Raw genomic sequence first — 24,313 nt, 5'->3', positions numbered from 1 at the left:
CCGAGGGAGGACTCGAACCTCCGACGGGGGGAGCCACGCGGACCGTGATAAGGTGCCTTAAACCGAGTGGCTACCCCGCGCGGAGAAGACTGGTGTCAAGCAACGCGTGACGTACAGTAGACGTGCAGAACAAGGCTAAACTCGACCGTCGTCAATCTTGACTCTGACTGTAGTTTCGGCTAACAATGTAATCTTCGTATCATAAAACATTCCTGATTAGCGCTGGTGTCATAACGGCTTCAAACGTCGTCAAAATCTTTCTTAAAATGACGACATCCATACATGACATAATTGGAAATAGCTTTACATCGTCCGTGGCTATTGTAAAGGCGTTATGCCGTACAACTTAGTAACTGACACAGTCAGTATCTACATCATTTCGTAACAGAGATCACATGTATGTTGGCGTAGCGTAGTACGTGCTATTCACATGACCGTCGTTCGATTACACTGCCCACGAACGATAAAAAGCTGTTTTAATTATGTCGTCATTTTAAGAAAGAGTTTAACGATTTGTGAAGCCGTAATGACACTAACACTAATCAAGAATGTTTTATGATCTGAAGATGGCTACATTATTACCCAAAGCAAGTAATCCATCCAAATAAAGAAGATTTTATGTGGGATCTCAGTCACGTGTCTTCAATTCTTAACATTTAAAAAAATAATATTTTTGCTTCTCCTTCGCCGCATAAAGTCACTCCGTTCAGAGTAGCCGAAAATTTTTAAAAGCAAAACATTATATGAACACCTAGGCACGTTTCACGAACGCTTGTGGTTGAGGAAATCCGGCAATTAGAATCGCATTTCAAGAATCGATAATGGGGTGTGTACGTAGCCAACCAGAAACGGTATTGGGAAACTGATTTACGAGATCTGGTTTTCGAAGCCACATATAAACATAGTATAAGGTTCAGCGTGCCACTCGCGGGACCATTATAAGAGCGAGCCACGTCGAGCCGCAGTGATCGGCGACCTGACATCTGGGGCGGCTAACGAGACCCCCGAACTGCAGCAAGCAGCCGACGTGATGACAGAATGTACTGCCAGAGGACAGAGAGAGGGTAAATAACCCGGCGTAGCATTCCTAATCGCTGATTGGTTGCCCTGCTTTACGTTGCTAATGCACTGGGTAGTGGCCGTGACTCATTAATGAAATCAAATTACTGATACGAAAATATCTGAATGATACTCAAAAACATAAACATGGCAACCACCGAGGCGTCAGAAGGCAACGTGAATAGTGTCAACTCACTTCTCTTAAAATATGTAAAATTGTGTCTGTTTTCAGTTTAGGACGAACAGTATTGTTTAAATTACTGCTAAATTTTTGCTGTTTTAACTAATGAACGAAATATATTTAAAATGTTCTCAAACAAAGTTTTGAACATGTAGCACATACAGAGTGAGCCGCTTAACTTTTTCACGTCAAATTACTTTGGAGCCGTTAAGGACATGTGTAATCTGTTTTCACCTAGACGAAGAGTGACCAAGAAATCGTGAAACAAACAGGAATACGTTCTTGATACTTCATTAATAACCGAGATATTGATGTTTATTTTTTTAATGAACGTATGCTATTTTTCCCCACCAAAATAACAGATTTATATTACACAGATTCAGTAATGTATCTCTTTTTCTAGATCTAACAAGAAATCACGGAGTAAAATTACACTGACTAAAGAGATTTTTGTTTTGTCGTTGCGGCCATTAAATGGCCAGGTTGCAAAGGTTTAAACATTATTCGTACCAAAAAAAATGTTATTTTGCTGGAAAGCTATCCAGCTGATATTAAGATGAGATAATTAACTTTGGTGTACCTTTCACACTGTTGAGTTTTCTTGTTTAGTTCTATGCATGGCGTGTGCACTCCTCGCTGTAAAGCGATGCCGCAACTGTATCATGATATCAGTACGGGTTTGATTCATTTAATTTAAAAACCCTACAAGTGCGAGAATGTTTTCAGCGTTTGCTGTGACATAGATATTCACCCCGTTAACATGGGCCTCCCAAACCGGATTTCGTAAACGGATTTCCTAATGTCGCATCTGGGTGGTCATGTAAACACTTCAGAATCGATTTTGGAAATCCGCTTCTAGTTTCGCTCCCATGTAGACGCAACTGGTTCTGAAACGAGCTTGGGCTGTTTCTAAAAATTTCCGGCTTACATTGACGGAGTGGCTTTTTGTACAATAAAGGATAAATAGAAATATTAGACTGCAGCTGTTTACACCTCGTCTGATTGAAGAGAAACTGCGATTGTGCTGATGAAATCAGGAACTGTAACAGCTGTTTTCCAGGGGCTATATTTAAGTGGACTAGCAAATCCGCTTCATATCTTGACATGGAAACACGATGGAGAAAAACGGTTTCCAGAATTGGGTTTTCGTCATTCGGAAGATGTGTCGCATGCAAACGTCTTGAATGAAATGTTCAATGGTCTTTGTGTCGACAGCTGTATTGTTGTTTGGCACGGACGTATACATAACAAGATACTGCAATCTTAGTGAGGTGTACGCTTACGTTATCCAGTGAACAAAGTTCTGTTTGTGTGTTAAGCGCCACCATTATTTGCGATCGTTATACCATGACTTGTAGAACAAAGATCCTTATATGTCTGACAACGAATTTTTCCAGCCTGCCTATTTTTTGCTACACGTAAGAGCAAAGTACCTCTCCATTAGCCGGCCGGAGTGGCCGAGCGGTTCTAGGCGCTACAGTCTGGAACAGCACGACCGCTACGGTCGCAGGTTCGAATCCTGCCTCGGGCATGGATGTGTGTGATATCCTTAGGTTAGTTAGGTTTTAGTAGTTCTAAGTTCTAGGAGACTGATGACCTCAGCAGTTAAGTTCCATAGTGCTCAGAGCCATTTGAACCTCTCCGTTAACATGTATGTTATTATGTGAAATAATGCGAAATGTTCATTTCTGTTTTCCTTATTAACAGAACATGATAAGGGAATCATTTCTTCTCAAAACATGTTGTGGTTTTAAATTTAAAAAATCACGGATTTGGAGTCCTAACCTCCGCTCTGATATCAAGATAGAGTTGTACTGTGGCTTCACAACAGATAACGTCCAGAAAAGACTTCCTAACAATTAAATTCACACTCGATATTAACAAATTTCTTATCTTCAGAAACGCTTGTCTTGCTGTTGCCAGTTTATATGTTGTATCCTCTGTACTTCACCCATCATCAGTTTACTGTTCAGATGTCAAAACTCATCTACTACTCTCAGTGCCTCATTTCCTAAACTAAGTCCCTCAGCTTCTCCAGCTTTAATTCGACTACATTCCAATACCTTTGCTTTACTTTGGTTGATGTTCATCTTATAACCTCTTCTGAAGAAATTAGTCATTCTGTTGTTTTCAGTCTTTTGTCATCAGAGAGTTGAGGCAGGCCTCAAAATTTTATTTCTTTCTCTTGAATTTTAACCCCCTTTCCATTAATTTTATTTGCTTTACTCTACTGATTGCTCTTTGTTTGCCATCGGTCTTGTGACTGATGTGAAGGGGCCCGCCACGACTTTCTCTCCTGTGCCAGCCTCTTCAACTCAGTGTAGCCAATGCAGAAGGCGTCCTCAGTTATAGTGACGAAAAAAAAGACGCACCACTAAAAAGGTATTGTGTGATATAAACGAATGTTGGTCGATGTATGTATCCATCTGAAAGATGTTTATTAAAATTCCGTGCCAGTCGCATAAGAGTGGCGCTAGCAGCGCCAGTACTAGATGCAAATCATGTTTGTACTAAATACACGGTGTAACAATCGAGAGCGTTAGTTTCGTTTGACACTGGACGAGGTGAGTTGGTGTTAGCCAAGAACGCCTTTAAGGCAACAAAGACACCATTATCAACACCTCACCGAGTTTGAACGAGGTCGTGTAATTGGGCTACGAGAAACTGTATGTTCCTTCTGCGATATTGCAGGAAGACTTAACAGGATTGTAGCCACTGTACATGATTGTTGGCAGCGGTGGTCACGAGAATATTCGGTCGCAAGAAAACCGGACCACGGAAGGCTCTATGACACTACCGAGAGGGAAGTCCGTGTGTTCATCTTATGGCTCTGGCGCATCGTACAGCATTTGCAACAGCAATTTGAGATAGCAGTTATCACGTCAGTGACACGACGAACTGTTGGAAAAAAAGGTTACTTCAAGGACAGCTCCGAGCCAGACGGCCTACAGCGTCCATTCCACTGTCCTCCAAAAACCTCTGTTGCGTCTGTGGTGTCAGTGTAGAGCTCAACTGGAGGACTGGTGTGAGGTTTGTAGTGTTTTCTGATGGAAGCTCGTTCTGGCTCGGTGCCAGTGATAGCCATGTATTGGTTTAGTAGGAGGCCAGATGAGACCCTGCAACCAACCTCCTTGTGAACTAGATGTACTGGACCTATTTGTATTATCACGAAATAGGGGAGATAGTGTCACCGACATGATACGTGAATTGGAGTGGCAATCATTAACACAAAGGCGTTTTTCGTTGCGACGGGATATTCTAATGAGATTTCAATCACCAGTTTCTCCTCCGATTGCAAAAACATTCTGTTGGCACCCACCTACATAGGGAGAAATGATCATCACGATAAAATAAGAGAAATCATGGCTCGCACAGAAAAATTTAAGTGCTCGTTTTTCCCGCGTGCCGTTCGTGAGTGGAACGGTTGAGAGACAGCTTGAAGGTGGTTCATTGAACCCTCTTCCAGGCACTTTATTGTGATTAACAGAGTAATTACGTAGATGTAAATATAGATGTAGATGTAGAATTTCGTCTGGGGTGCGGTTTTCTATGACAGGAGGAGCACTTTCTCAGTTATCTCACACACCCTGGCTGCAAATTTGTGTGTCAGTCTTGTGACTCGACCTGTTGTGCTGCCACTCCAGGTTTTTTTTCCAATAGGATAATGCTCGACAACATACTGCTGTAACCCAACATATTCTGCAGTGTCGACATGTTGCCTCGGCCTGTTCGATCACCAGATCTGTCTCCAATCGAGTACATATGGGACATCATCGGTCGACAATTCTAGTGTCATCGATAAATACCATTAACCGTTCCTTTACTGACCGAGTGCAACAGGCATGGGAATCCATCCCACAAATTGACATCCAGCACCTGTGCAACACAATTCATGCACGTTTTCATGCCACATCTGTTATTAATATACCAGCATTTCACATTTGCAATGGCTTATCTGGCGCTTACATAAACCTGTGATCTTGCACTTAAATACACTACTGGCCATTAAACTTGCTACACCACGAAGATGACATGTTACAGACCCGAAATTTAACCGACTGGAACAAGATGCTGTGATATGCAAATGATTAGCTTTTCAGACCATTCACACAAGGTTGGAGCCGGTGGCGACACCTACAACGTGCTGACATGAGGAAAGTTTCCAAGTGATTTCTCATACACAAACAGCAGTTTGCCGGCGTTGCCTGGTGAAATGTTGTTGTGATGCCTCGTGTAAGGAGGAAAAATGCGAACCATCACGTTTGCGACTTTGATAAAGGTCGGATTGTAGCCAATCGCGATTGCGGTTTATCGTATCGCGACATTGCTGCTCGCGTTGGTCGAGATCCAATGACTGTTTGCAGAATATGGAATCGGTGGGTTCAGGAGGGTAATACAGAACGCCGTGCTGGATCCCAACGGCCTCGTATCACTAGCAGTCGAGATGACAGGCATCTTATCCGCAAAGCTGTAACGGATCGTTCAGCCACGTCTCGATTCCTGAGTCAACAGATGGGGACATTTGCAAGACAACAACCATCTGCACGAACAGTTCGACGACGTTTGCAGCAGCATGGACTACCAGCTCGGAGACCATGGCTGCGGTTACCCTTGACGCTGCATCATAGACAGGAGCGCCTGCGATGGTGTCTCAACGACGAACCTGGGTGCACGAATGGCAAAACGTCATTTTTTCGGATGAATCCAGGTTCTGGTTACAGCATCATGATGGTCGCATCCGTGTCTGGCGAGCCGAGCGACCGCTACGGTCGCAGGTTCGAATCCTGCCTCGGGCATGGATGTGTGTGATGTTCTTAGGTTTGTTAGGTTTAATTAGTTCTACGTTCTAGGTGACTGATGACCTCAGTAGTTAAGTCGCATAGTGCTCAGACCCATTTAAATCATTTGATGAACTGTGGTATCGTGTTGAAACTGCATGGGCAGCTGTACCTGTACACGCCATCCAAGCTCTGTTTGACTCAATGCCCAGGCGTATCAGGGCCGTTATTAGGGCCAGAGGTGGTTGTTCTGGGAACTGATTGCTCAGGATCTATGCACCCAAATTGCGTGAAAATGTAATCACATGTCAGTTCTAGTATAATACATTTGTCCAATGAATACCCGTTTATCATCTGTATTTCTTCTTGGTGTAGCAATTTTAATGGCCATGTATCGCCGAAATTTTATTATTCTACATTACTTTTTTTGGCTTATAATTTTTTCCCCGTTTTTTTTATGTTCTGCAATATAATGCACCCACTGAATGACATCTGGGATAGTATTCAATGTGACTTACTCGCGTCTCACCACTGCGCCCTTTTCACACCCTTCAGCTCTGTTGTTGTATGTAACCTTTCGCTCCCTGTATTTTATCCCTGGTAACTCCGAAATTTCAAAGAGTGAGCTGCATTAAACATTATCTTTAGCTTTTTCCCAATTTGCAAATGTTGTAAACGTAGATTTTCCTGTGCTCGGAAGTCAAACTGATCTTCCTCGACGTCGGCTTTTATCGATATCTCCGTTCTTCTGAAGAAATTCGGGTTAGAATTACGGCCGATAGGCAGTTTTTCTGCAGTCGAACCTGTGGCATGTGGCTAAGATAGCTTCTTTACGAAGCAGGCATAGTTGCTGAACGTAAACGCTGGTCCTTACAGAACGTACCAAAGAGAATTCGATAGCACAGACGTTTCCAACAGCGTCGTTAGGAAAAGGCTGTCTCCCCCCCCCCCCCCCCCCCCCAAAATCAAGTTCTTCCATTTCACTTGGCTGAGAACGTAGACACTGGAGGACTGGTGAGATGTTTCAGTAACGCGGAACCCAGTCCTTTGACTGGGACTTAAATTTTCTTTCCCGATATTGTACGTTAATAATTTGCGGATAACCTTAATTCGATTGTAAAAGAGTTTACAGATAACGCCGTTGTTTAGCTGGAAGTCCCGTTCCACAATAAAAAATTGTGTGGTGAAGAAAAACCAAAAGCTCTTACCTCTGTACTGAGGCGACCTGTTTACGAGAATCGTCCTAAAGTTTAAGTAGAACTTTAAAAATTCAAGCAGCGATCTTGAAAGCTGGTGTTGGGGTAAGGTCATCTCTACATATTTTTGTGGCATCGTACAGAGATCGTGTTGCCGCACCAAAGTCGGGGACGCGAATCGATAACACAGATATTAGCAAGGGCTAGCTGGAACCCGCAACGACCAATGTGAGACACTCCCGCAGACCACGCCTCGCTCTCAGCAACAGCAACAGCGGCGCCCTTACGTAGAGGTCGGTATAGTTCTGAGCATACAAGAGCTTAGCACCAGCTCAGGTACAGCAGTCATCTTCGTACAAAATCAAAGATTAGTTAAAGTTTCATATGTACTTATACTGTTGTGACTCTCGATCGCTGTACCTCAAGAGAACAGTCTGTTAACTAGTGCTTGAAGTGATGCTTTGCTAGTCCGTGACAGTTGTAAATTATCCAGTACGCCTGTGGCAAATAACTGTGTCAAATTTAGGTACATCTTTTATTCATTTATGTAATGAAGTGAGCTAATATTTCCTGTGTTCCAGTTTGATGTGCCACCACACCGAGCTATCAAAGAAACCACAGTCGTGGCTGGACGAAAGTAGTTTCTCCTGGCCACAACACTTTCCCAACAATGAGTGGCGTTGATGGACGCCATGGTTGTATAAGTCTGCATTTTGGCTTTTCAACCCGCCTCGAAAATGACCTCATCGTCATTCTGGAAATGCCTACCATGCAATGGTTTTTTCAAATGAGAAAAGAGGTCACTGGGTGCCACGTCAGCAGAATACGTAAGGCAAGATTTGACGATTCAGAAAAGTAGCTCTTGTGATTGTGTCCTGTGCAGAATGTGGTGGGCGTTGTCAGGGGAAAAAACACTCCTACGGACAGCTTCCCATGACGCTCCACCTTAACAGCTTGATGGTTTACTGAGAACTGGCATATTCAAAAAATCGTTACAGAATGCTAAAAAACTGATCCATGACTGATTTTCACTTTTCCCGCTGGCGCCTCGCGATTCGGTGGTCTCCGAACAGCAAGACCTCGATCGCTCTTGCGATTCCCGGTTTCTCACACACAGATTGTCTGCCTTTTAATTCGTTGTCATTCAGACTTGTTTGACCACAGTGTAAACTGTGCCATCAGATAGTATGTCAACGCTACAACTGATTAGAAACTGTGGTAATAGTTTTACCACCCCATAATTTCTAAGTTGTGTTTCGGGTAGAGAGGAACTCTCGTAACATCGTGATGTATGAATGAAAAACCGTTCTGGGATACCTGGAAATGTAATATGTGTCCTAGCGAAGCAAGGTAACAGATGTGATAAACTCCCTTTCATAGATGGGATCCACATGCCCAGAAAGCGGTTGTCATTAGACTGGCAAGAGTAATGGTCGAGGACATGTAAAATCAAAGGTACGTACTATGCATTAATTCATTCCACTACTCCAAGAGTACCGTGGTATAATAAGACGTCGAGGCGCTTTACGATAGTTATATAAGCGTCACCTCTCTGTGTGTTTGTGGAGAGGAAGGTGATCCTAACGGTATATTCCTACGATGTCCTCGGAACGCGTGTTACATCAACGTCCTTATTAGTAATCCTTGGGCTTTCGGTCACCAGTTGCCAAGCAGCCTCCAAAATTTGTTAGTATTTAACAATATAGCAACACATAAAATACTGTACGAGTTAATTAACAGTGCCAAAATCCATAAATAGCTTCCTGAGGGGTTAATATAATGCTGATGATAATAAGAACGCCAGGAGAAGACCAAAGCACAATTAAATGACTATTTTCCCACGTGCTACTCAGCAGGATGTGGAAAGCTCAGCTTATGTGCGAGTACGTATATCACTATATTTAAACGACACTTCTAATCAGGACACTACTAATGCTGTAACAGTACATTATGGATTTGACTTTGCTACTCGTGGACATTAACTTAACTTTTTCCACATTTAGAGGCAACTGTCATTAATCACACCAACTAGAAATTTTGTGTAAGTCACCTTCTATCATCCTACAGTCACCCATCTTTGACACCTTGCTGTACACCATGGCATCATCAGCAAACAACCGCCCACCCTGTCCGCCATATCATGTATGAACATAGAAAATAATAGCGGTACTTTACACTTCCCAGGGGGGCTCCTGCCCGTTTTTAAACGTATGTGACTTCGTACTGTGGTACGATTTAAACTAATGTGTTCAATGCATTGTCAAAACAAAGTGTAGACTCATATTTAACGGTATGAGCACGTTACGAAATAAATACACACATCAAAAAAAGTTTTGCATCACCCTGGTTCCCAGAATTCCTGAAGACAGACGTTGACTGTGGATATTGTATCACAGACACAGCCCCTTTGACTGTTCAGAGATGTCAATAAACCCGCCCAAAGATGTAAACAACCATGCATGAGCAGACCTATTAGACGGAGGGGGTCCGACAGCCGATCTGTTCCAGTCATTCCACCAGGACAGATGTACACGGCTCGCGTTGTCTGTAGTTCAACCATGCCTAGATGGTCAATACCGCGGTGCATTGTTACTTTGTGACACGAAGGGCTCTCAACGAGGGAAGTGTCCAGGCGTCTCGGAGTGAACCGAAGCGACGTTGTTCGGACATGGAGGAGATACAGAGTGTCAGGAACTGTCGATGACGTGCCTCGCTCAGGCCGCCCAAGGGCTACTGCTGCAGTGGATGTCCGCTACCTACGGATTATGGCTTGGAAGAACCCAGACATCAACGCCTCCATGTTGAATAATGTTTTTCGTGCAGTCACGAGACGTTGTGTTACAACTCAAACTGTGCGCAATAGGCTGCATGATGCGCAACTTCGACGCCCGAGGTGGTCGAGCGGTTCTAGGCGCTACAGTCTGGAACCGCGCGACCGCTACGGTCGCAGGTTCGAATCCTGCCTCGGGCATGAATGTGTGTGATGTTCTTAGGTTAGTTAGGTTTAAGTAGTTCTAAGTTCTAAGGGACTGGTGACCTCAGAAGTTAAGTCCCATAGTTCTCAGAGCCGTTTGATGCGCAACTTCACTCCCGACGTCCATGGCAAGGTCCATCTTTGCAACCACGACACCATGCAGCTCAACAGATGGGACCAACAACATGCCGAATGGACCGCCCATGATTGGCATCACGTTCTCTCCAACGATGAGTGTCGCATATGCCTTCAACCAAACAATCTTCGGAGACGTGTTTGGAGGCAATCCGGTCAGGCTGAACACCTTAGACACAGTGTCCACGAAGTGCAACAAGTTGGAGGTTCCCTGCTGTTTTGGTTTTGCATTATGTGGGGCCAACGTACGTCGTTAGTGGTCATGAAAGGCGCCGTAACGGCTGTACGATACGTGAATGTCATCCTCCGACATATAGTGCAAACATATCGGCAGCATATTTTCGAGGCATTCGTCTTCATGGACGACAGTTCGCTCCCCCATTGTGCTCATCTTGTGAATGACTTCCTTCAGAATAACGACATCGCTCGACTAGAGTGACCAGCATGTTCTCCAGACGTGAACCCTAGCGAACTTGCCTGGGATGGATTGAAAAGGGCCGTTTGTGGACGACATGACCCACCAACCACTCCGAGGAGTCTATGTCGAATCGCCGTTGAGGAGTGGGACAATCTGGACCAACAGTGCCTTGATGAACTTGTGAATAGTACTCTACGACGAATACAGGCATGCATCAATGGAAGAGGACGTGCTACTGGGTATTAGAGGTACCGGTGTGTACAGCAATCTGCTCCACCACCGCTAAAGGTCTCGCTGCATGGTGATACAACATGCAATGTATAGTTTTTATGAGCAATAAAAGTGAGGAAATGATGTTTATGTTGATCTCTATTCCAATTTTCTGTACAGGTTCCGGAACTCCCGGAACAGAGGTGACGCAAAACTTTTTTTTTTATGCGTGTATGTAAAAATAAAAAATAAACACTGTTTCATATGATGGTGCGTTGTTGCCGTACTCTTGCATCATCTCAGCACGACTTGTAGCAGTGTTATTCTTCATAAAATGCGGATAACGAATTGCCACACGATACTCCACACTATGGGAAGACTGCACCATATTGTTTTCGTCCGTCTAGTGCTGTGCTGCGATACTGTGGCGCCGGTGTTCCAGAGAATATCATAGCTGCAGACATATACAAAATGTTAGTGACGTAATTTATTTTTGCTTGTGACGATTACAACTGTGCGACTAGCCACTGTGTATGGTTGTTGCAGGCACGAGCGACCCGTACGTCAAGTTCAAGGTGGGCGGGCGGCTGCTGTACAAGTCGCGCACCATCTACCGCGACCTCAACCCAGTGTGGGACGAGTCCTTCTGCCTGCCCATCGAGGACCCCTTCACGCCCGTCCACATCAAGGTGCGTGTCGCCGCCGCCGCCTCTGCCTTCGCTCCTGTCTCGTATGTCGCGCCCCACGCAACCCAGCGCGCTGAATTGTACATGAGCCTCTGGGGCAGGGCGCAAAAGCTTCTGGCGATCAGGGTGGCGCTGCCTCTCAACGACGCCCTCTAGGGGTCTCGGTATGTCAGTGGGGTCACTTGTTGTAGTCAGACTGTTTCAAAACATCGAAACGTGGCCGTCAGAGTCATGTGCATCGGCAGAATTTTGTCCAGGCGGCGGCAAGATTCTAAAACCGGTATTGTTGTTGTAGCTATAAACAAGACATGTGCTTAAAAATAACGGGAGACTTTTTAAAAATAATTTATTTATTCGTGTAATGAGTATTGTCCACTACAAAATAGTTCCCATTAGATGTACACGCTTATCTTAGCGCTTGTTCCGCTCCCGGAAACACGCCTGGAACTATCTTTGGGATAGCGTTTTACTCTCCTAGTCACGCGCTTTTAATCTAATTTACGGTTGTGAAATCATGGCATTTTAAGAATTTCCTTATTCATCGGAACATAAAAAAATCACTTGGGGCACTGTTTTTGGCATAAAAGTGACGAACGGACAACGAAATGTGAGCATTATCGTGGTGCAAAAGTTATTAATTTTTTCACCACAGATCCTCCAGCATCGTTGGCGATTCCTCTGATTGTGATTCGCCGACTGTTAACACTCGGCTCTTTCCCTTGTTCCCTGATTTCATCCGTTGATGATCTACCAGGGCGTGTCCAGGAGGCTCGTCACTTTCAACGTCCTCACGGCTTTCTTCGAAATCCTTATCTCACTCTCAAACCCTCGTTTTACTCATAGTTGACCCACAAAAGGAAATATTAAACATTTCTAAAATTTCGCTGCGCCCCATTCCGTACTTATAGCAAAATTTAAAGCAAATTTTCTCTGACATTGATATTACACATTCACTGATACTAAGGTAGGCGGCCCTAATTTCGTCACCGTAGTAAGTTATGACCTGTATAAGCATTGAATGATTATAGAAAAGACTAAAAATTGGTATATATACTTCCGAATTTATTCTCGACTTGTAGGCAAGCTACAATTTAATTGTTATAACATACTGTAGTCAGTGTTTCACAGACATTAACATGAAAGAAGCAGAAATACTAAAAAAGTCATTTTTCCGTTTACCGTCGTCCCTTAGTTGCTTCAGAATTCATGGAGGAAGGTTCCGTCTTTGCAACTAAATGAGAGGCAGTTTGTGTTTCGTCATCCATGTTTCGCTTCTTTTATTTGTGAAGCAACTTCGGTGGCCTGTAATAAATGTTCTTTTTTTTTTCTTACCGGTATATTAACTGTATTATGTAGTAGTTACACTACGTTACTATGTTACATTTTGTCATGTTTATCAGATAGAAACATCTTTTGTAGCACAATTTTCGTGATGTTAAATCATCGTTTGGTGTTACTTACGATTTCCAGTATAGCTAATCCATGTATGTGATCTTGAAGACGGGTTCTTTCGGTTCCCATACTCCAGCTGGCCGATTGGCGGTGTTTTTTCATCCACATTTATTATAACACATCGCTTATGCTTTTCATTGTATTATCAACATGCCCATGTTTACAATGTGTAGTGTTGCCAATTGTATTCCCAACTGTCGCTGTGTATTTACCTTTTGTATTCTGTTTGTGTTGTGTGTGTGGTTCCATTTTTTTTTTTTTAGGTGTGGATGTGTTATTCTGTACTTAAATTCTTATTTATATCTGTGTAGGTGTGCGTGCGTCTATGTGTGTGTGTGTGTGTGTGTGTGTGTGTGTGTGTGAGAGAGAGAGAGAGAGAGAGAGAGAGAGAGAGAGAGAGGGGGGGGGCGGGTTATGTTTCACAAAAAAAGCACTCTCACAAGGAATGACACATTCACACACAAACAAACACACAAACACACACACACACACACACACACATACACACACACACAAATGAGAACTCAATAAAGAATAATGCATACGCACTTTAAAAAAATATAACCACACAGACAGCACAAACAGCGTTTGAAACAAAAAACACATAGCGACAGTTGTCAATACAGCTGGTAACACTACTCACTGTAAACATAGGCATGCTGATAACACAATGAAGAGTGCAAGTGATGTGTTGTAATGAATGTGAGTGAAAAAAAACCGCCGGAAATCGCCCAGCTTGAATATGGTGACCGAATGAACACACCTCCAGGACCACGCAAATGGACTAGCAACATTGGAAATCCTAAGTAACACCAAACGATAATTTAACCTCACGAAACCTGTCTTACAAAAGTTGCCTCAAAGCTGAAAACAAGAGAAAAAATGAGAAAACTTAAGTTAGTAGCAGATCCGTAACTACTACTTTATGTATGTATAACATGCATTACAGGCCACTCAAGATGTTTCAATAATTGAAATAAATGAAACATGTACGGAAAAAAACAAACTGCCTTTCATTTAGTTGCAAAGAGGAACATACCTGCATGAACAAAAAAAGTGCTTATAGTTTAATCCCCCATAAAAATTGTCAAAAGTGCAATTAATCTGAATGTATTTTTCCATTCTTATACTGTTAAACACTTTCATTAGTAGGGGAACCAGAGCAGGTTGACCCACTTTTTTCCCTTAGTTTTTTCCAGCTTTTATACCGATTGTTTTTATCTGGAAACAGTGTTACATTGTTTCAGCAATAATAATTATGGCGTCTCACTAATTATTCACAAAAAATGTGTAATACAGTAATATCACTTGAGCCATCCTACTCTACTCACAGAGTAAGTTGGCCCAGCCGTTGGAGCAAGTTGGCCAATGTGATTTTTTCATTTAATTAGTTGCAACATTGCCTGTCTAATCGAAAATACATCGACTTTAACACTCACAATTTAGTTTAATATAAATTAAGGACAGGGACTGAATTAGGGCCCATGACATTACTAAAATACATGTAACTTATTTGACAGCAGATCTGATATCCGATATCGCTAACGCTGTACAGATACTATCCAGGTTAATGTACCAATACAACGACGAAAAAATCAGACTCGGACTAATGCAACGTGAGATATCACAAAATTTCCATTACTTTTGGGACATTTCTCGAGTTTGCCGCTGATAATACTGTTCAGTGTTCAAGTCACACAATATTTCAACGATGAAACCGCTCGATATCTTCAGTTGGTTATATGTTTATTCTGAAGCTATATGGCTCTACTTGCAGTGTAAGTTCTGCAAGGCAATGTGACTGTCAGACTCTTGACTGTGCTTTAAGTGATTAGAGCAGAAGAGAAAATCTAGTGTTAATGTTATGTAGGATGTAACTGTGCGTCAGTCCCCTAACAGTCGTGTGAGAGGCGTCTTCGGGCTTTTATAAAGCGAGTTTTGGCCTTCTTGACCAAGTGAATCTATAAAATTATGGAACATAAAGTTTGTTTTAATATAAAATTTATTGGCCTTTATCTGAATGATACGGTAGGTCGATTGTTGGCCTACGTATTGCCTAATAGTAGTGTTGGGAATAATGAAGGAAGCACTTGTTATAATCCGAAATGCCTCGCTTGGAAGCGTTTACAATCGTTTCAGATAAGTGTCGCCAGCCAGTGACGACACTTCCGAACCATACAAGATGATAGGAAGTTTGGTAGCGTGCCAGACTGCCAGTTTTGCTTCGTCTGATAATCTGTCACGTCTACCACTACAACAATAGTTACTTTGAAGTGTTGATGGACGTAGAACATTGTTCTCTCGTGTGTTTACTACGACAACGCTTACATATTAAAATGAAATGCGTACATTTGTATGAGCCCACGAAGAGTCACGGTGTAAGAGTATAGGAGTGTGCACCTGAAAATAGTGAACAGAATCAGCTGATCATGCTATAAATTATAGATATTGCTTGACATCGCAGTTGGAAAACGGAGTCGTATTTCAATAAATTTGTGTCTGTAGTATCGGAAATGAAAAAAACATCTACTTCTTTTGCCTTTCATCGTTCGTCTTACGGGATCAGCATTGTTATACGAGTTGTAGCAATGTTAATGTCAGTGGCGGCAGGATCGTCTTCCTGACGCCCCCCCACCCCTTCCCCGACACTGAATCCCCACCCCTGCAGTGGTGTCTGTGCACTCCATCTGCCTGCGGTGAGAGTAACTTCATGTTCAAGTGTGAGAGCGTTTCCCTAAATGTTTATGTAGCTTGTATCCGAGGCGGGACGTGGATACTACCCCGGTATTTACCTAGTTGGATGTGGGAAACCGTCTTATAACCACATCCAGGTTAGCCGACTTACACCCCTCTTCATCAGTCCGCGAGGTGGATTCGATCTGCGAAAGGCTCCTCTCCCCGTATCGCGGAATGGGCGCGTTTAAGCACTCGGCTATCCAGAAGGGGATACTCAAAATTAAAAACAGGGTTAACAACAGTTTTTCCAGAAAGCACGTACCGACTGATAGTAATTTATAAATTCTTGGGCTGCGTAAATCGTTACCGGTGTTACTTTTCATACTTAATATGTGTCGTTTTTGCAATTCCAGTCCATCAAGCCGCCAGTGTAAAGAATACTAATTCAAACCCTGTACTCTAGATAGCTGGTCGTGTTTAAAAATAAAAATAAACCTTCAGTAATGTATGGTTGTTGATGTGTGTGTGTTGTTTTGTGCACCCATTGACAATGTATTGGCTAATAGTGTGAAACGGCCTAACTGAAGCAAAGGTTGTTAAATATATTCTCTGGGAACTGACACTCGTATATATTTTATATTCTAGTGACGGGAGTAGTGTTTTGTTTCCTCCTATAACAGAACCACAAACCTGTTAGCCAACTTATTAGCAGTGCTTGGCCGACAGAAGAGTATAATAACGATAGAGGGACAGTTATATTGACAGACAGTGCCAGGTGATTTGCCGTGTTGGCGGTGACTGACACGCAGAAACATGGCGACAAACGAGAGCATAGCTTGCTCGTCAGAACAGAGGCTATCTGCTCTCTGCTCTCTCTTCTCTCTTCTCTCTCTCTCTCTCTCTCTCTCTCTCCCTCTCCCTCTCCCTCTCCCTCTCCCTCTCTCCCTTCTCCCTACTCTGTTTTCGTTTCACAAAAAAAGCGACAGGACCTACGTGTCGTATATCATGAACTACAAGGACTGCCATTGACAGTTATTCGATTTGTTTATCTTTCCGCTACCAGAATTTCCACAGCGCTAGATGTATTGTGCCAGAAAATGTGTCCCTGCCCTCCTCACTGACAGAAAAAGTGTCACTTGGCATTGCCTGAGTACGTACTATATCACTTGTTTCAGTTAAAGTAACTTTTATTACGTGGCAGTACTGTCGAGAATACATTTTCGTCGTCCTTGTACCCCACATAAAAAGAATTTGGATGTATTTCAAGTTTGAGATTTGTCTGCAGTTGAATTACTGTACTGAACAACATAATACGTAATTCAGGTGTTATATTGTTAACCGCTGAAGTAAACTAGAAAAAATTATAAATACAAGCAACATTGAGACAATGAAATCAAAAAATCAAAATAATAAATAACTGTCCAGTTTTTGACAGTTGAGAAATTTTCAACGACTAAACAAGTATATTTTTTTTAGGATAAATGCAGATAAATTATGGAGTTAAGGTCGGCAAAATTATAAACAAAATTACAAAGAAAGAAAAAAAGACACATTTTTCGTATCAAAGGATATATGGAGACTCCATTAATGTAACGCAAATGTTAAGCCACTATGGGGAATAGCAGATTTTTACGTTTTATTCCTCACATACATATAAAGAACTGCAAGCAGAACAAACGCCAGCTTCTGGTTCGTTAGAAGCACTTCAGCACTTAAAGTCCGTTAACAAGCTACACAACAGCCACCAAAACCTGCTCCGTAGGCGCCATGTTCACGTACCGTGCGTGCGATGCATACACAGTCGGGTCTCCTATGAGTAGGTGTCCAGTTTATTGTAAACAGCAAATCGTACATAAGAACTCCCGAAAAGCTGGTAGTTGTACAGCGATAACTGAAACAGTGCGAAAGATTTTACTGGGATTTCTGCGATTGCAGTTCACTTGTAGTTATACAATAGAAGTTTAATACGCTTCGTTTGAATACGTCAGACATAACAAATAGGTTCAGGAATCACAAAAGGTTGAAAAATTAGACACGAAGTGAACCAACGCCATCCGCCTTGAAGAGTTTCAAACTACACTCCTGGAAATTGAAATAAGAACACCGTGAATTCATTGTCCCAGGAAGGGGAAACTTTATTGACACATTCCTGGGGTCAGATACATCACATGATCACACTGACAGAACCACAGGCACATAGACACCGGCAGCAGAGCATGCACAATGTCGGCACTAGTACAGTGTATATCCACCTTTCGCAGCAATGCAGGCTGCTATTCTCCCATGGAGACGATCGTAGAGATGCTGGATGTAGTCCTGTGGAACGGCTTGCCATGCCATTTCCACCTGGCGCCTCAGTTGGACCAGCGTTCGTGCTGGACGTGCAGACCGCGTGAGACGACGCTTCATCCAGTCCCAAACATGTTCAATGGGGGACAGATCCGGAGATCTTGCTGGCCAGGGTAGTTGACTTATACCTTCTAGAGCACGTTGGGTGGCACGGGATACATGCGGACGTGCATTGTCCTGTTGGAACATCAAGTTCCCTTGCCGGTCTAGGAATGGTAGAACGATGGGTTCGATGACGGTTTGGATGTACCGTGCACTATTCAGTGTCCCCTCGACGATCACCAGTGGTGTACGGCCAGTGTAGGAGATCGCTCCCCACACCATGATGCCGGGTGTTGGCCCTGTGTGCCTCGGTCGTATGAAGTCCTGATTGTGGCGCTCACCTGCACAGCGCCAAACTCGCATACGACCATCATTGGCACCAAGGCAGAAGCGACTCTCATCGCTGAAGACGACACGTCTCCATTCGTCCCTCCATTCACGCCTGTCGCGACACCACTGGAGGCGGGCTGCACGATGTTGGGGCGTGAGCGGAAGACGGCCTAACAGTGTGCGGGACCGTAGCCCAGCTTCATGGAGACGGTTGCGAATGGTCCTCGCCGATACCCCAGGAGCAACAGTGTCCCTAATTTGCTGGGAAGTGGCGGTGCGGTCCCCTACGGCACTGCGTAGGATCCTACGGTCTTGGCGTGCATCCGTGCGTCGCTGCGGTCCGGTCCCAGGTCGACGGGCATGTGCGCCTTCCGCCGACCACTGGCGACAACATCGATGTACTGTGGAGACCTCACGCCCCACGTGTTGAGCAATTCGGCGGTACGTCCACCCGGCCTCCCGCATGCCCACTATACGCCCTCGCTCAAAGTCCGTCAACTGCACATACGGTTCACAGCCCACGCTGTCGCGGCATGCTACCAGTGTTAAAGACTGCGATGGAGCTCCGTATGCCACGGCAAACTGGCTGACACTGACGGCGGCGGTGCACAAATGCTGCGCAGCTAGCGTCATTCGACGGCCAACACCACGGTTCCTGGTGTGTCCGCTGTGCCGTGCGTGTGATCATTGCTTGTACAGCCCTCTCGCAGTGTCCGGAGCAAGTATGGTGGGTCTGACACACCGGTGTCAATGTGTTCTTTTTTCCATTTCCAGGAGTGTACATATACAGGATGTTTTAGGAGGAATGACAAACATTTTGGGAAGTGGCAACAAGGCTCATTCCAATAAAGCATTCCACTTAAAATATGTCCTGTGTTTATTGTTTAGGGAAATACAGCTGTCAGAACATAACTCAGAGACGCTACGGTCGCAGGTTCGAATCCTGCCTCAGGCAAGGATGTGTGTGATGTCCTTAGGTTAGTTAGGTTTAAGTAGTTCTAAGTTCTATGGGACTGAAGACCTCAGAAGTCCCATAGTGCTCAGAACCACTTGATAACTCAGAGAAACATCGCAGAAAGTGTCAAGCAATGGTAAATTAGTGAGTTAAAACATCATTTTCCTAGCTTAGAGTAGCGGCTTCGGTGCACATTCGTATTCTGTTTACAACATCATGTGTAGCTCTTTTGATGATGTCTTGGCGTTTCGTTACGAGAGGCCGGCCGCGGTGGCCGAGCGGTTCTAGGCGCTTCAGACCGGAATCACGCGACTACTACAGTCGCAGGTTCGAATCCTGCCTCGGGCATGGATGTGTGTGATGTCCTTAGATTAGTTAGGTTTAAGTAGTTCTAAGTTCTAGGGGACTGATGACCTCAGCTGTTAAGTCCCATAGTGCTCAGAGCCATTTGAACCAATTTTGTTACGAGAGGAGTGCTATTCAGAATACGAAAAATCGACTCGTAGATATTGTCTCTTAGTAGATATCGCCTTTTAACCAACATTATAGATAGAAATCTAAAGGCGTATGTCCCGGGGACCTTGTTGGCCAAGAAATGCGAGCGTTTCTGGCGATTCGTCTTCCGGGGAATATTCGATTTAGATGATCATCGCCAGACTACTAAAATGGCCAAAAACGTACTCATCCTAAATGACTCTCTTACAATAATGCTTGAAGATCGTTTTCAAGTAAGCGTAGATAATGGAGACCTTTAAGACGATAACACGACAGGCCCAGCCAACTGTCATACCACCATACATTTACAGAGAACCGTTCTTGAAAATTTGTTGCCACAAAGGGTAAAGTTACTCTAGTGTAGGTGAGTTAATCGGCGACTTACAATTGGTATAAGAGGAGGTGAATTGGCTTGTGCGGCTGAGGACCAGCGGTGCGGCCTCAGGGTCGAGGACACGTCGAATCGCTTACCGGCCAGCCAGATGCAGATAACTGTAGCAAAGGACAAGATGTGGGTAAATCCCAAAGCTGGGAGTTTTGACGACGGTCGCATCACATAGCAGAATGTGGAGTGACCAGCAATGGCGGCCTTTGAAACAAACTGAAAGATGGTTTCTTACATCTCGCTGAGAATCTCTGATAATGTACATTCAAGTGTTGAAGCAAATCTGAATAAATTTGGGATCTGCGAAAAATGAGGCGCACCCAGTGATACAACAATATTTCAATATCTTTAAAACTACAGAAGTTAATATTTCACAGTGAATAAACATTTTCACAGCCAACCTCTGAATTAACAACTTGTAAACGCTTAATGCGATTTCAAAGAACGGTATCTCAGATGACAGCACTGTATGATAACTATGATCTCTGAAAGCTGTGTACCCGAATCTATTTTATTTCTTGATTTATTTTTTATATCTTTTTTACTACCCAAACGTTTCTCAGAATATCGTATTCTCCAAAAATGGTTCAAATGGCTCTGAGCACTATGGGACTTTAACTACTGTGGTCATCAGTCCCCTAGAACTTAGAACTACTTAAACCTAACTAACCTAAGGACATCACACACATCCATGCCCGAGGCAGGATTCGAACCTGCGACCGTAGCAGTCGCGCGGTTCCGGACTGCGCGCCTAGAATCGCTAGACCACCGCGGCCGGCTCGTATTCTCCACATTTACACAGGAATTGGACACAGCAGCAGTACCTCATATTTCGTGTTTATAGTTAATGAACAGTTCACTGTTTTTCCAGTAACTTTATTGACATGTTGGTTGCAAGTGCTATTAAAAACTGTGCTTATTTAAAAGTGGTAAATCGCATGTGTTAGCAGACAGCACAATTGTAAAGAGAGCCAAAAGACGCTTCTGTCAAGAAGCTCATTATTACCCCGATGTCCGTCTGCCGTGTGTTGCTTCGACGTTAACACATGAAACCGTACAATATTTAGCTACTGCAAGTTCTTCGTGAAGGTGACAAACAACAACGAGTGGAGTTCTGTAATTTCGTTCTTGGGAAGATGGAGGATGATAGTTTTCTTCCAAATTTAGTGTTTAGTAACGAGGCAACATTCCATTTAAATGGAAAGGTGAACCATCATTATGTGAGAATATCGGGTACGGAACAATCAGATGAACTTATTCAACATGAAAGGGACTCTCCAAAATTTAATGTTTTTTGTGCAGTTTCACGGGAAAAGGCGTATGGTTCATTTTTCTTTGCCGAGCACACTGTTATAGGAAGCACTTATCTTGATGTTGTTGTTGTGGTCTTCAGTCCTCAGACTGGTTTGATGCAGCTCTCCATGCTACTCTACCCTGCGCAAGCTTCTTCATCTCCCAGTACCTACTGCAACCTACATCCTTCTGAATCTGCTTAGTGTATTCATCTCTTGGTCTCCCTCTACAATTTTTACCCTCCCCGCTGCCCTCCAATACCAAATTGGTGATCCCTTGATGCCTCAGAACATGTCCTACCAACCGATCCCTTCTTCTAGTCAAGTTGTGCCACAAACTTCTCTTCTCCCCAATCCTATTCAGTACTTTCTCATTAGTTATGTGATCTACCCATCTAATCTTCAGCATTCTTCTGTAGCACCACATTTCGAAAGCTTCTATTCTCTTCTTGTCCAAACTACTTATCGTCCATGTTTCACTTCTATACATGGCTACACTCCATACAAATACTTTCAGAAACGACTTCCTGACACTTAAATCTATACTCGATGTTACCAAATTTCTCTTCTTCAGAAATGCTTTCCTTGCCATTGCCAGTCTACATTTTATATCCTCTTTACTTCGACCATCATCAGTTATTTTGCTCCCCAAATAGCAAAACTCCTTTACTACTTTAAGTGTCTCATTTCGTAATCTAATTCCCTCAGCATCACCCGACTTAATTCGACTACATTCCATTATCCTCGTTTTGCTTTTGTTGATGTTCATCTTATATCCTCCTTTAAAGACACTGTCCATTCCATTAAACTGCTCTTCCAAGTCCTTTGCTGTCTCTGACAGAATTACAATGTCATCGGCGAACCTCAAAGTTTTTATTTCTTCTCCATGGATTTTAATACCTACTCCAAATTTTTGTTTTGATTCCTTCACTGCTTGCTCAATATAGAACTGAATAACATCGGGGATAGGCTACAACCCTGTCTCACTCCCTTCCCAACCACTGCTTCCCTTTCATGCCCCTCGACTCTTGTAACTGCCATCTGGTTTCTGTACAAATTGTAAATAGCTTTTCGCTCCCTGTATTTTACCCCTGTCACCTTCAGAATTTGAAAGAGAATATTCCAGTCAACATTGTCAAAAGCTTTCTCTAAGTTTACAAATGCTAGAAACGTAGGTTTGCCTTTCCTTAATATAGCTTCTAAGATAAGTCGTAGGGTCAGTATTGCCCCACGTGTTCCGATATTTCTACGGAATCCAAACTGATCTTCCCCAGGGTCGGCTTCTACTAGTTTTTCCATTCGTGTGTAAAGCATTCACGTTAGTATTTTGCAGCCGTGACTTATTAAACTGATTGTTCGGTAATTTTCACATCTGTGAACACCTGCATTCTTTGGGATTGGAATTATTATATTCTTCCTGAAGTCTGAGGGTATTTCGCCTGTCTCATACATCTTGCTCATATATATCTTGATATGCTTGAGAATTTTTCCCACAATTGGAGACTGATTCTAACGACTTCATTTGCCAAAAGCATGGGACACTGCCACACTGGCATCTGAAAGTGCAGAAATTTTTTTAAATCCGTCACCGGACCTGACTGTATGTCATTATTTCTTGTGGGGGGTTATAAAAGAATCTATGTCTCTCTGTTATCAACAACAATGTATGAACCGATGCATCGCATAACAGTTATGGAAGCTGTAACTCAAGACATGTTCGCTGCAGTGTGGGAACAACTTGAATACCGCATTGACATATGCCATGCATCTCGAGGGGGGCATATCGAAAATATATGGAAATAGAAATGATCGTGTGGCATTGTTGGCTGGGAGGCTCCCATTCTGAGAAGTTCTGACACCTATTGCAAGTCCTTTTTAGTTGACGCCACTTCGGTGTCTTGTGAGTCAATGATAATGAAAATGATGATGAAGGGACACACAACACCCAGTCCCCTGCCGGGAATCGAACCGGGTCCCTTGCGTGGTATGCAGTAACGCTAAGGCTACGCTACGGAGGCGGCTGTCGAACATCTATGAAAAAGGTACAAAAAAACTTTTTGAGTTTGCCATTCACCAAAAAAATCTGATTGTATATGTTTATTAGTTGCAGAAATACACTCCTGGAAATGGAAAAAAGAACACATTGACACCGGTGTGTCAGACCCACCATACTTGCTCCGGACACTGCGAGAGGGCTGTACAAGCAATGATCACACGCACGGCACAGCGGACACACCAGGAACCGCGGTGTTGGCCGTCGAATGGCGCTAGCTGCGCAGCATTTGTGCACCGCCGCCGTCAGTGTCAGCCAGTTTGCCGTGGCATACGGAGCTCCATCGCAGTCTTTAACACTGGTAGCATGCCGCGACAGCGTGGACGTGAACCGTATGTGCAGTTGACGGACTTTGAGCGAGGGCGTATAGTGAGCATGCGGGAGGCCGGGTGGACGTACCGCCGAATTGCTCAACACGTGGGGCGTGAGGTCTCCACAGTACATCGATGTTGTCGCCAGTGGTCGGCGGAAGGTGCACGTGCCCGTCGACCTGGGACCGGACCGCAGCGACGCACGGATGCACGCCAAGACCGTAGGATCCTACGCAGTGCCGTAGGGGACCGCACCGCCACTTCCCAGCAAATTAGGGACACTGTTGCTCCTGGGGTATCGGCGAGGACCATTCGCAACCGTCTCCATGAAGCTGG

General features: G+C 43.8%; 1 protein-coding gene across 1 annotated transcript in view; it reads left to right on the top strand.

Moving 5' to 3' along the window:
• Positions 1-24,313, top strand: part of LOC126483843 (multiple C2 and transmembrane domain-containing protein) — a 1,023,771-nt gene that overhangs the window by 370,312 nt on the left and 629,146 nt on the right. Inside the window, exon 3 of the mRNA XM_050107055.1 lies at positions 11,498-11,640. The gene's annotated coding sequence lies outside the window, so the exon portion shown is untranslated. The remainder of the gene's footprint in view (positions 1-11,497; positions 11,641-24,313) is intronic.

This window comes from Schistocerca serialis, chromosome 6 (assembly GCF_023864345.2).
Source record: "Schistocerca serialis cubense isolate TAMUIC-IGC-003099 chromosome 6, iqSchSeri2.2, whole genome shotgun sequence".
NCBI lineage: Eukaryota > Metazoa > Arthropoda > Insecta > Orthoptera > Acrididae > Schistocerca > Schistocerca serialis.
The sequence above is the reverse complement of the archived record's forward strand: the minus strand, read 5'-3'. Positions and strand labels throughout refer to the sequence as shown.